Below are 14407 nucleotides of genomic sequence, written 5' to 3' on the forward strand. Positions count from 1 at the left end.
GAAAATTAAACAAGGTTTATTGTAGAAAAGAACCAGCAAAATATCAGCATACAGAAACTGGATCCTTGATTAACACGGAATAGAACACAATATTGCCAGATAATTGTAATGGCTTGTAATAGAAACAGGGAGGAAGGTTATGCTTGAGTATTGGTATAGTCCAGGTTAATTACAGAGGTGAAATGAACATAAAGAAATCCGAGTTCAAACCAAGCAGGGGGGAAAATAACATACCAAAACGTAGTAATCAGGCAGGGGTGGAAACAGACTGCAAATAATAATACAGGAATGCAGATGTTGATCCAGCAGGGTTAGAAGTCTTGTAGCAAGGCATATGTAACAGCAAACTGCAGTAAATGTCTCCAAGATGTAGGTATGGCAGAAGCAGGACAGGATAACTGGAGAGAGCCTAGTCACACTCCAGACGGAACCACAATGATCTGCACATGAATGCTGGTGAGCTGGAGCTAAATAGCAGTACAAGGTGTTGGCCACAGCTGCTCACAATCAGGTAATCAACCTGCAGGGACAGAGTGTGCAACTGCCATTCAGACCTAAGGCAGCAAGTGAGACCCCTAGAGGCAGGAATGAGACAATGCAGGGCAACACAAACACAGACATTCCTAACAGAGAGATAAACATCCTGTTTCAAAATATTATAGTTCTTTTCAACAATATTCTGGATCTCACTGTGACAGTTATTGAACATGGAAATAAATGCAACCTCTTCCTCTCCATTGAACCTCACCTTCTCTTTTTTCTTTTTGTTCGGTATTAATAGTTGATTTCTATCTAGTTTTCTCACTTCTTGCAAGGCAGTACTCACAAGGGTTTTGGGATATCCTCTAACAATAAAGGAATCAAACATCTTACTGGCTTGTTTTTCAAAGGAACCCAAGTCTGAACAGTTCCTTCTAATCCGCAAGAATTGGCTTTTAGGAATACTCTTTTTCCAAGGCATGTAGTGGGCACTTCTGAAATGCAAGTATGCATCAGTGCCCACCTCCTTGGAAAAGTTTGAAGTACAAATCTGATTATTATTAATCTCCAAGGATATAGCAAGAAATGTGATTTCTTTAGAATGATAAGTGTGGGTGAATGCTAAATTAAAAGTGTTCGAATTAAGGTGATTAACAAATAATTGTGCCGATGTGCAACCCCATCCCAAATAATAAACAAATCATCTATATAACGGCCATAGAGAACCAGGTTCGCGCCAAAGCCGCCCCCCCCACACGAGCTGGTCTTCAACCTCGCCCATGTAGAGATTGGCATAGCTGGGCGCGAACCTGGTTCCCATGGCCGTTCCCATCACCTGGAGATAAAAAGTGTCAAGAAATAAAAAATAATTGTGCTGTAATATGAAAGATACAGAATCCAGTAGAAATTTCTGACGTTTTTCGGACAAATCATCATCTTTATCCAGCCATTTGGCTAGGGTGCTGACCCCTAATTCATGGGGAATATTGGTGTATAAACTTTGTACATCGAGTGTGAGGAACACATAGGTCTCTCTCCACTCTATGTCACCAATTAAATTAAGAAAATGTGTCGTGTCTTTAATATGTGACTTTAATTTACAAACCCGTGACAAGGACCCTTCCGCAAGCCAAGCTCCGCATACTGGTGAGGATTGAGAATACGTTACCAACTCCCAACTGAAGGATCTTCTATGGGACATTTCTCCCTCCAGCGGCACAAGAAGTGGTAATAATCCTTTTGGGACTGTGCAATCAGCTCCTAGGCCTATATATTCTGCCTAAACTGGTGTCCAGTTATTTAAAAGGAACGGACATTTCTGGTTCATTAATTCTGTCGGTGGTCATATTGACTTTTAATTGGTTAATAATCAGAGTTATTAATAAATATTTTAATCTGTTTTAATCTGTTTTCATCCAATCCATCTCATTTTTTAGTAATTAATTGAATTCAGCGCTGCTATCATTTCTTTCTTTTTGTGTATGTTTAGGTATCAGGATTGACTAATCCTGTTGTTTAGCAGCAGCATTAGAATAACAGCCCATATTGCGCCCGAGCACCACTCTTGGTATTTCTTTTTTGTTTTGCTCTTTTTTCTGCTATGGCCACCCTGAAAAAGTGATAGCTTTTGTTTACTTTGGGGCTTAATAAATAGGAAGAACAGGGTCTTCTCACCTTGAAAACAGACCCCCTGAAAATGGTTAAAAGAAGTTAAAATTAGTTCAGAAGTCCACTGAAGCACTGGGGCTAAAGTTAAGTTAGTTTGTTATGCTCAAAATTGCATGAATTATTATTTTTATATTGAAAGATGATTGACTTGTGCCAGGGCAGTAACTAGGGTTGTGCGACTGTTGATGCTGCCCAGGGTGAAAAGATGGGGAGGCGGCTTTATTGATGCCCCACTGGAACCTGTATTTCTCTTGCAGAGTGCCTAGAATGGTTCCCATCAGCATACTGACCCCAGGATCCCAGCAGCAGAAAGCCGGTGGTGGTGGTGGTGGGGGGGCGCCACAGGTTCTTATCACATTCTATGGGTGTCGTGGATACCCATGAGTGGGTATAGTCCCTGTCAGTCGGCATGCTGACTGTTGGGCTGGAAACCGGACAGGATCCCAGTGTTGGCATGGTGACCGCCCTGATCCCGATCGCTGGTCACATGATCGGATCCCATCTGGAGAGCCGCTAGTGCCTTATTAAAACGTACCCATTCCTCATCTTCCTAAACCACGGCCCCTTCATCCATGATGTATTGGGTTGTCGCCATATCAACACCCACGAGTGGGAATAGTCCCTGTTAGTTGGCATGCCGACTGTCAGGATTGTGAGGGGGTGGGATTTCAGCTTCTCCTGACCGCCGGTCACATAACTACATCCCAATATAATATGTGATGGGGCCAGTCCTGGGTGAGTTAGCGCACTGCTGTGGCAACCTGTGCAAATTATTTATGCCATGGGGTATATTTACTAAAGCTTCTAAAGTAAACAAGTGGTAGTGTTGGCCATAGCAACGAATCAGATTCTATAATTTTCTAGAATGCAAAAGAGAAATGATAGTTAGAATCTAACACTACTACTTGTCTGTTTTAGAAGCTTTAGTAAATCTACCCACGTTTCTACATCAACATAGAATTTTTAGAGATGTGCGGCGGGCGCTTTTCGTGTTTTGTGTTTTGGTTTTGGATCTGGATTGGATTTGCCTAAACCACCCTTTCAGGTTTTGGTTTTGGATCTGGATGATTTTTGAAAAAAATCACAAAACAGCTAATATAATATAATTTGGGGATAATTTTGATCCTACGGTGTTACTAACCTCAATAACATTAATTTCCACTCATTTCCAGTCTATTCTGAACACCTCACACCTCACAATATTGTTTTTAGGCCAAAAGGTTGCACCAAGGTCGCTGGATGACTAAGCTAAGCAACACAAGTGTGCGCCACAAATACCTGGACCATCTAGGAGTGGCACTGCAGTGTCAGACAGGATGGTACTTTTAAAAACTAGGCCCCAAACAACACATCATGCAAAGAAGAAAAAGAGGTGCAAGGAGGTCGCTGGGTGACTAAGCTAAGCGACACATGTGTGCGGCACAAACACCTGGCCCATCTAGGAGTGGCACTTCAGTGTCAGACAGGATGTTACTTTTAAAAACTAGGCCCCAAATAGCTCATCATACAAAGAAGAAAAAGAGGTGTAATGAGGTAGCTGGATGACTTTGCTAAGTGACACAAGTGTGCGGCACAATTTTTCGGGTCACTGACAGCATCTCGTGCACGCCCCTGTCATTTTTCTAAAAATTCTTCATCACCAAATGAATTGTATGTGCAAAACATGGGATGTGCTGGTATTTGCCCAGATGTAATGCACACAGAATATTGGTGGACTTATACAGCAGTACCCCTGGACTTTTACAGCAGTGCCCCTGGACTTTTACAGCAGTACCACTAGACTTATACGGCTGCACCACTGGACTGGACTTATACAGCAGTACCACTGGACTTATACGGCAGTAAAACTGGACTTATACGGCATTACCACTGGACTTATACGGCTGCACCACTGGACTGGACTTATATAGCAGTACCACTGGACATATACGGCACTACCACTGGACTTATATGGCAGTACCAGTGGACTTATACGGCTGCACCACTGGACTGGACTTATACGGCAGTACCACTGGACTTATACGGCAGTACCACTGGACTTATACAGCAGTACTCCTGGACTTATATGGCAGTACCACTGGACTTATACGGCAGTACCCCATGAGTTATTCAGCAGTACCACTGGACTTATAAGGCAGTACCACTGGACTTATGCGGCAGTACCACTGGACTTATACGGCTGCACCACTGGACTGGACTTACACGGCAGTACCACTGGACTTATACGGCTGTACCCCTGGACTTATACAGCTGCACCACTGGACTGGACTTATACGGCAGTACCCCTGGACTTATACAGCAGTACCTCTGCACTTATACGGCAGTACTACTGGACTTATGCGGCAGTACTACTGGACTTATATGGCTGCACCACTGAACTGGACTTATACGGCAGTACCACTGGACTTATACGGCAGTACCCCTGGACTTATACGGCAGTACCGCTGGACTTATACGGCATTACCACTGGACTTATACGGCAGTACCCCTGGACTTATACAGCTGCACCACTGGACTGGACTTATACGGCAGTACCCCTGGACTTATAGAGCAGCACCGCTGGACTTATGGCAGCACAGGACACCACCACTGAACTGATGCAGCACAACACAGCACCACTGGACTGGACATATACAGCAGCACCACTGGACTTATGACAGCACAGGACACCACCACTGGACTGATGCCGCACAAGACACCACCACTGGACTGATGCAGCACAAGACATCACCACTGCACTGGACTTATACAGCAGCACTGGACTTATGGCAGCACATGATACCACCACTGTGACTGGACTGATGCAGCACAAGACACCACCACTGGACTGATGCAGCACAAGACATCACTGGAATGACACAAAAGAGCAGGTCGCCATCCCAAGGGCCATACCACTTTCCCGCACAGACACTGAGGAGACACGTCCTCTCGCTACACTCTCCAGGACTTGAATGAAATTTGCAGCAACGTGCGGCTCCTTATATGGAACCCAAAAGCCGGGAGACTCCAACAGCGGGATGATGACGTTTTGCCTCGTTCTGGTTTGTGAGTCTGGTGGGATGTCAAGAGCCGGACTCAGATCCAGGCTCAAGAAGTGATGTTCGGTAGGGTTCAGTTCTCAGGGAACCGAACCCGCTCATCCCTAATAATTTTAGTTCATAGTTGCTTATACTTGAAATAGGGAGGACCTTCTATTCACCTGGGAGAGCAGAGATTTTTCTATTTTACGCAATAATAACAATTTCTTATTAGAAACTATTGTAAAGTGTTAAAAGTGAACATGGAGAGCTGTCAGTAATGGTTGCTGTCTGCTATCAGAACAGATGACATTTCAAGATTCCGTGTTTTTGCATGAATTAGATGTTACAGAAAATTAGAGGAACATCCTAACTCCTTTATGAAAAGGGAGACTTTTCTGTTTCTCTCCTCCCATTTAATTGAATGCCCAATACAGAAGAATGCCGATACTGAATACAATCAATGCTATGCAGGATACTGACAAGCTAAGTGCTTCTATTCTACACCAGCAGACAGATGTCTGATTAATATTTCATCATTGACTTTACTGGAATACATCAATTTACTGAAGGCTGGAATAGCCAGACTCAGTCTGAACAACTTCATGGTCTTGTATAACTCCATTTTAATGAAACTGTACTGAAAATCTGAGTGTCATTTAAGTGCAGTGTATAGGAATAAAGTTTTGTAACTGCTGTACATCTGTTTTCTCTCAGCATGCATTTTATTGTATGCAAAAATCAGTCTACTATGATGCAGTGTTTGCTCCATGTCAATGATGTGTGTATAGTACAACATATGCTGGTAAATCAAGAAGACTCTACAGCAGGGCACTCATTTATAATAGGAATAAAACAGAAATTTTATTATGTAATATAAAATATTGATGTAGCATGATCTACATACTCCAAATACTCCAGCTAACCCTCCAGTTTCTGATCGGAGTTAACAAAATGGGATGCAGTCAGGATCCTGATAGCCAGAATACTGACAGCGGGATTCTGGCAGGCAGAATCCCAATGGACAAACCAACCTAGGTTGGAAAGGGCGCTTTAAGCGTAATTCCAATTTTGAGTGTATAGCTGCTGCCTGAATAGGTCAGTCACATCTATATAATAGATACAAACAGAAAAACACAACAATAAGGCAGCGCTTGCAGAGATGAATTGTCTAATTATCAATATAATTTAGTATGCTTAAAACTGTCAATAAAACAATTAAAAATAAATTTACACTGTAGTAGATAGCCTCTAATCACCATTTATACAGCACATATGCTTGTTCCAAATTTTCCATAGGACCCTGAATGCTCAGAACCAAGTTTATCCTGGGGCTATAGCATAGTCCCTGGACCGGAGAAGTGTATTCCAACGCTGGAGGATTAGCAGTTCCAATAATGAATCATAAAATAGTAAAGTCCTCACCAGTTGTGCGTATTGTGAACAGAGTCCAGTCCTTGGTTGCGGATGTGGTTCAGTGCTGGCAGTTTTGTAGGGTCCACGGTGGTCCAAGCAAGGGTGATTAGATTGTAGATGGGTGAAGAGAAGTAAGGGATTAGCTGTGGGGGAGGGTAGGGTCATGTTGCAGGGAGGGGGGGGTTAGGGATAGGCTTTGGTGGGTGGGGGGGGATTCAGTTAGGGCTAGGCGGCGTAAGGGGTTGATTAGGATTAGGGATAGCTTTAAATTACTTACCTGGATCTGTCAGGCATCCTGACAGTCAGGATTTTCAATGCCAGGACTTCGTACTTAACCCAGGGCCATCTTAACAGCAGTGTAGACCCCTGGGCAAAGCAATGCACTGGGGTCCCAACCCATCCTCCAGGGGTAGGGGGTGTTATCAGTGGCAGCTTTGATGTCCCGTGGGCGGTAGGGGGTGTTCTACTGTATCTTCCACTCAGCATGTAGGACCTGGAGCAGTAGATTCTGATAATTACTTTACTGCACAGATGGTGTGAGATGGGTCGGGAGGGAGATCACTAAACTGTAGAAGGGGGCATTGGCCTAAATGAAGGTGCCCCGGTACATGACTTGCAGGGTGGTAGGGGGTGTTTAATACACAGGGGAGGGCAGCTTGCTTGACTACAGATATATCCAGTTCCTGGAAATAGATTCCTTGACTTGCAATGGGATAAAAATTAGAGAATCCCACCTTTCAGCAGTTACTGGGCACCTGGGGATAAGAGATCAGGAGCCAGAGCAATCCACCAACAAAAATATAAAACTGCATACCAGACGTGTGGAGTTGGAGTGGGGAACAGCTGCTGGACTGCTGATATCTCTAGTTCTGGGCATAGTAGAGACAAGCTGTCAGAGTCCACCGAAAGACTCTTCAGAAAAACTTTAAGTCAGACAGAACCCGAGATATTCTGCTGGGAAGAGCAACTAACTGGTTTTGATGGGGACACCTGCTTTGAAGTCACACATAGAAACATAGAATTTGACGGCAGATAAGAACCACTTGGCCCATCTAGTCTGCCCCTTTTTTTATATCCTTTATGTAATCTCAACCCTTTTTGAACCTTCATTCTTTGTAAGGATATTCATATGCCTATCCCAAGCATGTTTGAATTGCTCTACAGTCTTAGCCTCTACCACCTCTGATGGGAAACTATTCCACTTATCCACTACCCTTTCTGTGAAGTCATTTTTCCTTAAATTTCCCCTGAACCTCCCCCCCTACAGTCTCAGTGTATGTCCTCGAGTTCTAATATTTCTCTTCCTTTGAAGAATTTTTCCCTCCTGAACTTTGTTAAAACCCTTGATATATTTGAAAGTTTCTATCATGTCCCCCCTTTCTCTTCTCTCCTCCAAACTCTGGTTCCCCAGGGCCTATTCTCAAAAATCTGGTACCCCTGGAAAAAGGGGACCCTCAGCTATCAGCCTAGTAACCTTATACTGCCCATTGAGCCCATGCAAAAAGATGGCCCTGACTCAACTCTACAAAATCCCAGAGACCTAACAGTATGGTGTTACTAAACCTGATGACAGTGCTTAGAAAATAGATAGTACTGAGTTGGAAGAAAGAATTCTTAAAGACTGTGGTGTAGGGAGGTACTGTGTGTGCACATGAAGACTATACAAGCGTGAAACACATATGTTTTGCCTGAAGTGGCTTGATCACAAGTCGACTCAAATTGGGTTTGAAAGGGGCCATATAATAATATTGACAAGAATACTGTCAGCACCAACCAGTTTGGTATAAAAGTGATGAGAGAATTGTCATGTAGTCTGTTGGGAGCAAAAAGAAAAAAAAAGCAAGTAACTTTGCATGTGCAAACCATATCATAATGTAAGGTGTGCAAATACATTTCTTGGTGTGGTTTTTTTTGCATGCAGTGTAAAGGCTTCTTGCTTCTTTTGCATATAGCTCATAAATAATGGACAGCTTTATTTTTACACTCATTTTGGGGTCTATTTACTAAGCCTTGGATGGAGATAAAGTGGACAGAGGTAAAGTACCAGCCAATCAGCTCCTAACTGTCATGTCACAGGCTGGGTTTGAAAAATAATAGTTAGGTGCTGGTTGGTTGGTACTTTATCTCCATCCATGTTACGAGCCGATGGCTCTCTCCTGTCCTGAGCCGCTGGCTCGCTCTCCACAGCGTCTCGGTTGTTGCTAAGCAACCAGGACACTGAAGAGCTTCCGCCGGGCGGCTTTCTGTAGTCGCCTTGCGCCGGGTACGTCGGACATGTACGTGCAGCTCTAAGCTGCACATGGTGTTTTATTAAGCAGGAGAAGGAGGCTAGCTGCATAAGAGATTTTTCATTGGTTGATGCTCCTTTATATTCCTAGCCTGCCTGTCACTCTTTGCTGGTCATAGGTTCTGATTGCAGTGTTAACCCTTGTCTCTCAGTTTTAGTCGCAGTTTTTGCTATTATCTCTGTGTCCAGCCTCGGGTCAGCGCATTACTAGCCCTGCTTGTGTATGCCTTGATTTGCACCTGTACTTGTCTTTTTGTTCCTTACTATCTTACCTCTCACATTAGTGTTCTGTTTGTTGCATACCTTATGTACTCTTCTAGCCCGTGGGCTATCCAGAGTTTGGGAGAGTTCTGTATATTGTATTTTTTTTTCATCCTTCTCCTATACTGTAAATCCCTCTCCTTGTTCATTCTCCTACACATCAGTCATAACTCCCCTTGCTTCTTTCATTATTTCTTTCTTTGCAATTTTGCCGTTTCTCTTATCCATTACCTCTCTGTCTACATCTTTAGTTTAGTCTAGGGTCTTTCTCTCTTCCAGCATTGATCCAGGTCACTCAGGGTTGAGCTCATACTACCACCAGTGGCGTAAGTCCTGGCGGCATCCCAGTACTGGTAGGCACGCTCCACCTTATAGGAAAAGTGGCTGTTATAGGCAAGAAGACTCGCTGATGAGTTCTACGAGTCTCAGCCCTAGGTGTACAAGGCTCTCTGTCCTGAAGATCCTCGTCAAGCCATCCACTGTGGAAAAGAAGACTACGTTTGTAACAATCCACTTTCTCTCCATTCAAAGCTTAGTAAATAGACCCCTTAGAATTTAGTTTTGACATGCCTCTCTCACATCTAAATCTCTCTGCACATGTTACATCTGCCTCTCCTGTAGGAGAACATGGTTTTACCAAGATACAAAGTTACTTGTTCTTTTTGCTTTGCTTTACTCAGACTGGGAGATAGCTTTTGCTTTGCTTTACTCAAACTGGGAGACATGGGTGGTCATTCAGACCTGATCGCACGTTGCATTTTTTTGCAGCCGTGGGATCGGGTCTGTACTGCGCATGCACGGGGGTCGCCGGGCAGTGACGAAGCTAATGAAGAAAGCAATCGCACCGGCGATCGCAAGAAGATTGACAGGCAGAAGGCATTCCAGGGAGGCAACTCACCATTTTCTGGGAGTGCCTGGAGAAAAGCAGGCATGCCCAGCCGTTCCAGAGGAGGGTTCCTGACGTCACAGCCGCCTTGGATCGTCACAGCATCTGAGTAAGTCCTGGGATATGCAGAAACTGCACAAACTTTTGTTTGTGCAGCTCACTGCACAGCCTATCGCACCCCTGCAAAGCCCTTACCCCCTCCTCCTGTAGGCGGCGATTACCTGGTCACAGCAGTGCAAATAATAGCCTGCATGCGGCCAGGTCTGAATTAGGCACAAGATTGTTTTTTTGTTAATCAGTCTCCTGGTCTGCATTATAAGAAGAGATGTGAACCTGACCGTTTTTGCTTGTTATAGTTTTAGTTTTGGTTCTAATTCGTCGATCCGGTTTTGATTTTGTGAAAATATCGTGACTGGTTTTGCATTTTAACATTGACAAAAAAGTTAAAATCACATAACTTGGGCCTGGTTTTGTTCCTAGAGTATTATTAGCATCAATAACATTAATTTCCAGTAATTTCCAGTTAATTTTTGTCACCTCACAGCTCACAACAACAATAATAATAATAATAATAATAATAATACCTTTTATTGTGATTGATGTTCACAAGTAACAGTCAACAACATTTTAAAGATAAATAAGGAACAAGAAAAAGAAGAAAGATAAAAAACATCAGCAATACAGAACATATACTTAATCGCCAGATAGATATCAATGTATTTCACCAATAATATAACATTGTTGCTATTTCCTCTAAAGCGACTGGTACTACACAGGATGGATCCATACCTCCTATTTGATGGCAGCATAGAGAACATCCCGCAACTTGGGTGCGAAGAAGCTCTCAAAATCATTTTCACATTAGAAAAAACATTATTTTTGCTAGGTAAGCTACAGTAACACCAATAATTTTACTCGCAGATGATATAACTTTCTTGAGAGATCTGCACTCTGCAACAGAGCAAGTGCCAAACCAAACCTGAATTCCAAAAGATCACTCACGATGATACAAGAATATAATTTTACTAATATCTCCTTGCATATACCGGACATACGTAATTTTCTCAAGAAAAAAACATACGTTGATAGGCCTTTTTTTTTTTTAACACCTTGAGTGTGCATATTCCAGGACATGACCGTAGAAATGTTTATGCCTAAAAATGTAAAAGACTCAATCATCTCTACTTCCTTATGTAGTTTCCTGAAGTCCACAACCATTTCTTTGGTCTTATCAACATTTAAAACTAAAGTGTTGTCCCGACTCCAATTCTCTAATTTTGATATCTTGAATCTGTGCTCTGTGAGTAACAATATTGCTTTCATCCAGTTTAGGCCAAAATGCTGCACTGAGCTAGCTGGTTGAGTGAACTAAGTGACAGTGAGGTGAAGCCTAGTGGCAAAAATACAATTAAAAAGATATTGATAGATTCATTGATTATGGTAGGCAACTGTATGGTTCATGTTATCCTCAACATACACACTTTGGCAACTGTATGGTCCATTGGGGAAGATACTGATGTGAATGAACTAGTTTCTGTTAGGCCTTGTAGCAAATAGACAATAAATGAAAAATAAAAAAATGTATTGATTGTGGTAGGCATTGGCAACTGTATGGTCCACTTGGGAATACACTGATGTGAATGAACTTTTCTCTGTGAGGCCTAGCAGCAAAAAGACAATAATAGAATAATAAACAAATTCATTGCTTGATTGTTGTAGTCAATTGTATGGTCCATATTCAATAAAAAAAATAAGACAGTCACCAATGCTCACCAAAAATGCAGCCCATAATGAAAATAGAGCTATAACAAAAAAACCTTTATGCAAACAAGACCATTGCTCTTGTCCCCCATAATTATAGCCCATTTTGAGTGGTGCAACGTTGAATTGCCCTTGAGCCCTCCCACCCACTTTTATGTTTGATATTCAAAAGGACAGTTTAACTAACCAAGCACTTCAGTGGCAGGGACTGCCACTTTTGTGACTGAAGTGCTTGGTTTGTTTGGGCCGCCACAATTTTTTTGGAGGGAAGGACTACCTCCATTCACTAATGTTGAGGATGTTGATGAAGGTGTTAATTACATTATAATCTTGAAAAATGTATTTCATGAACTCGCTGCAAATTATGTAACATAGAGGATGTGCCCTGATGGCTAACATCCCTACCTCTACTAACTTTGACATCCCAAATGGAGCAGAAACCTTCACAAACATTGTCCGAATTTGGGTAAAAATAACTGCATGCCCAAAAAGGCATCACAATAGTTTTCTTTTTATCGCAGGCAAGAGCTGCAGCCACTGGTGGCTGACTTACACAAACAACATCATTAACATCCTCATATTCAGTGTCAGATAGCAGTAGTACACACATATCCCCCTAATCTTCCACATAAACATCCTCGATTTCTATTACGTCCTCATGACCATCTTTACTTGTACTGCTCCCCACATGTGCAGATGGTGCAGAAATGGTGAAAGGAGGTGATGACAGTGTGAGAAATGTCAGACTCACACATAGCTAAAGTGGATATCCCTAGATTCTTCTCAGGAATGTGTGATGGTTCTGAACATACAGTTTGTTATACAGCCTTAGTGGTTTTTATTTTTTTTACTTCTAGTCTCTGGGGTAAATTTACTAAGGTGGGAGTTTTCTTAGAACTGGTGATGCTGCCCATAGTAACCAAAAGAGGTAAGGATTAATGTCCACACATAAAGGAGATTCCAATTGCTTTACTGTCCGGAGAGGCCATTTATTAACAAAAGCAGTCTCTTCAACAAAAATGCAATTACATTAATATCTAAATACAACAATTTTACATAAGCACGTTAAATACATCTGCATTCATTCTGCATAAATAACACACACAATAAATAATGTTTTATTTTAATGGAACTCTGCATCTTGTAGTTTTATTTGACAGGAATATCCAAAGTTACCTAGATCAGTGGTACTGATTAACATTAGACATGCCGGCAGTTCAACAAAATTATATAATACTTCTATGGTGTCTAGCAAGTTTAAGCAAGATACTGTAATGGAATTATGCAGAACTAACTGTATTTCACATAGGGTAAAGCTTGCTTAAGCATTCAAGAACCAGTGCTCATTATATAACATAGTAATTGAGGTTGAATAGAGGCAAATTACCCATCGTCTTCAACCTGTATTAAGTTGTGATGATTCTACATACCCGCTGAATAATGTTTTATGACTAGTTAGCTACTATAATTCATGTTACCCCCGAATTAACCACGTTGATATTTTAAATATTATAACCTTGGATATCATTTTCATTCAGAAATTTATCCATTCCTTTTTTAAATCCAATTACAGAGTCCGCCATTACCACCTTCCCTGGCAGGGAATTCCACATCCTGATTGCCCCAACAGTGAAAAACCCTTTCCTCCGTTGCGTTCAGAACTTTCTCTCCTCCAGCCGCAGGGAGTGCCCACGTGTCCTAAACTGTGCTCTTTTAATAAATAATTCCTCTGATAACTCTTTGTGATGTCCCTTTACATATTTGAAGATATTAATAATATCTCCTCTTAGGCGCTTCTTTTCTAGTGTATACATATTCAACCTAGTAAGCCTTTCCTCATAATCCAGTCCCTCTAGGCCTTTAATCAACGGTTTGATACATATAGAATCCAAAACCCGCAAGATCCGACAGAGGGGTGATGACGTTTTGCCTCGTTTTCAGATCCAGGCTCAGAACTCAAAGTTCGGGGGGTTCGGTTCTCAGGGAACTGAACCCGCTCATCCTTAGTTAAAAGTGATGCACTCCTTACATCTTTAGATCAATAAAGACATCCAAGTACAGTACTTGCCAACTCTTCCTGAATATCGGGGAGGCTCCCTGAAATAGTAGTAATCTCCGTGACTCCCTGAAGACTCTAGCAATTTTCCTGATTCGCGCATTACACCAATTGTATAACTGTTATAAAAAAACAACCAATTTTATATATATATATATATATATGTATGTATTTATATATATATATATATATATATATATATATATATACCAAAGTGACGTTCTTCTAGAGAGGAGTACCCATCCTTCCACTCTCAATCTGTAAAGAACAGGCGGCACTCCAGGGTCTTAGTGAAAAATCAATGTATTGAGCAAAAAAGTCAAATCAGTGTCACCCGCATATAGCCTTGAGAAAAGCGTCCTGCGTGGCGCTGAAACGTTGGCGCAATATGCCACTGATTTGACTTTTTTGCTCAATACATTGATTTTTCACTAAGACCCTGGAGTGCCGCCTGTTCTTTACAGATTGAGAGTGGAAGGATGGGTACTCCTCTCTAGAAGAACGTCACTTTGGCATATTGGATAGTAGGAAGGCACCGGGGCAGCTGTTTCTATAGAGGGAGTGCCGACCTTACC

This window comes from Pseudophryne corroboree, chromosome 2 (genome assembly GCF_028390025.1).
Source record: "Pseudophryne corroboree isolate aPseCor3 chromosome 2, aPseCor3.hap2, whole genome shotgun sequence".
NCBI lineage: Eukaryota > Metazoa > Chordata > Amphibia > Anura > Myobatrachidae > Pseudophryne > Pseudophryne corroboree.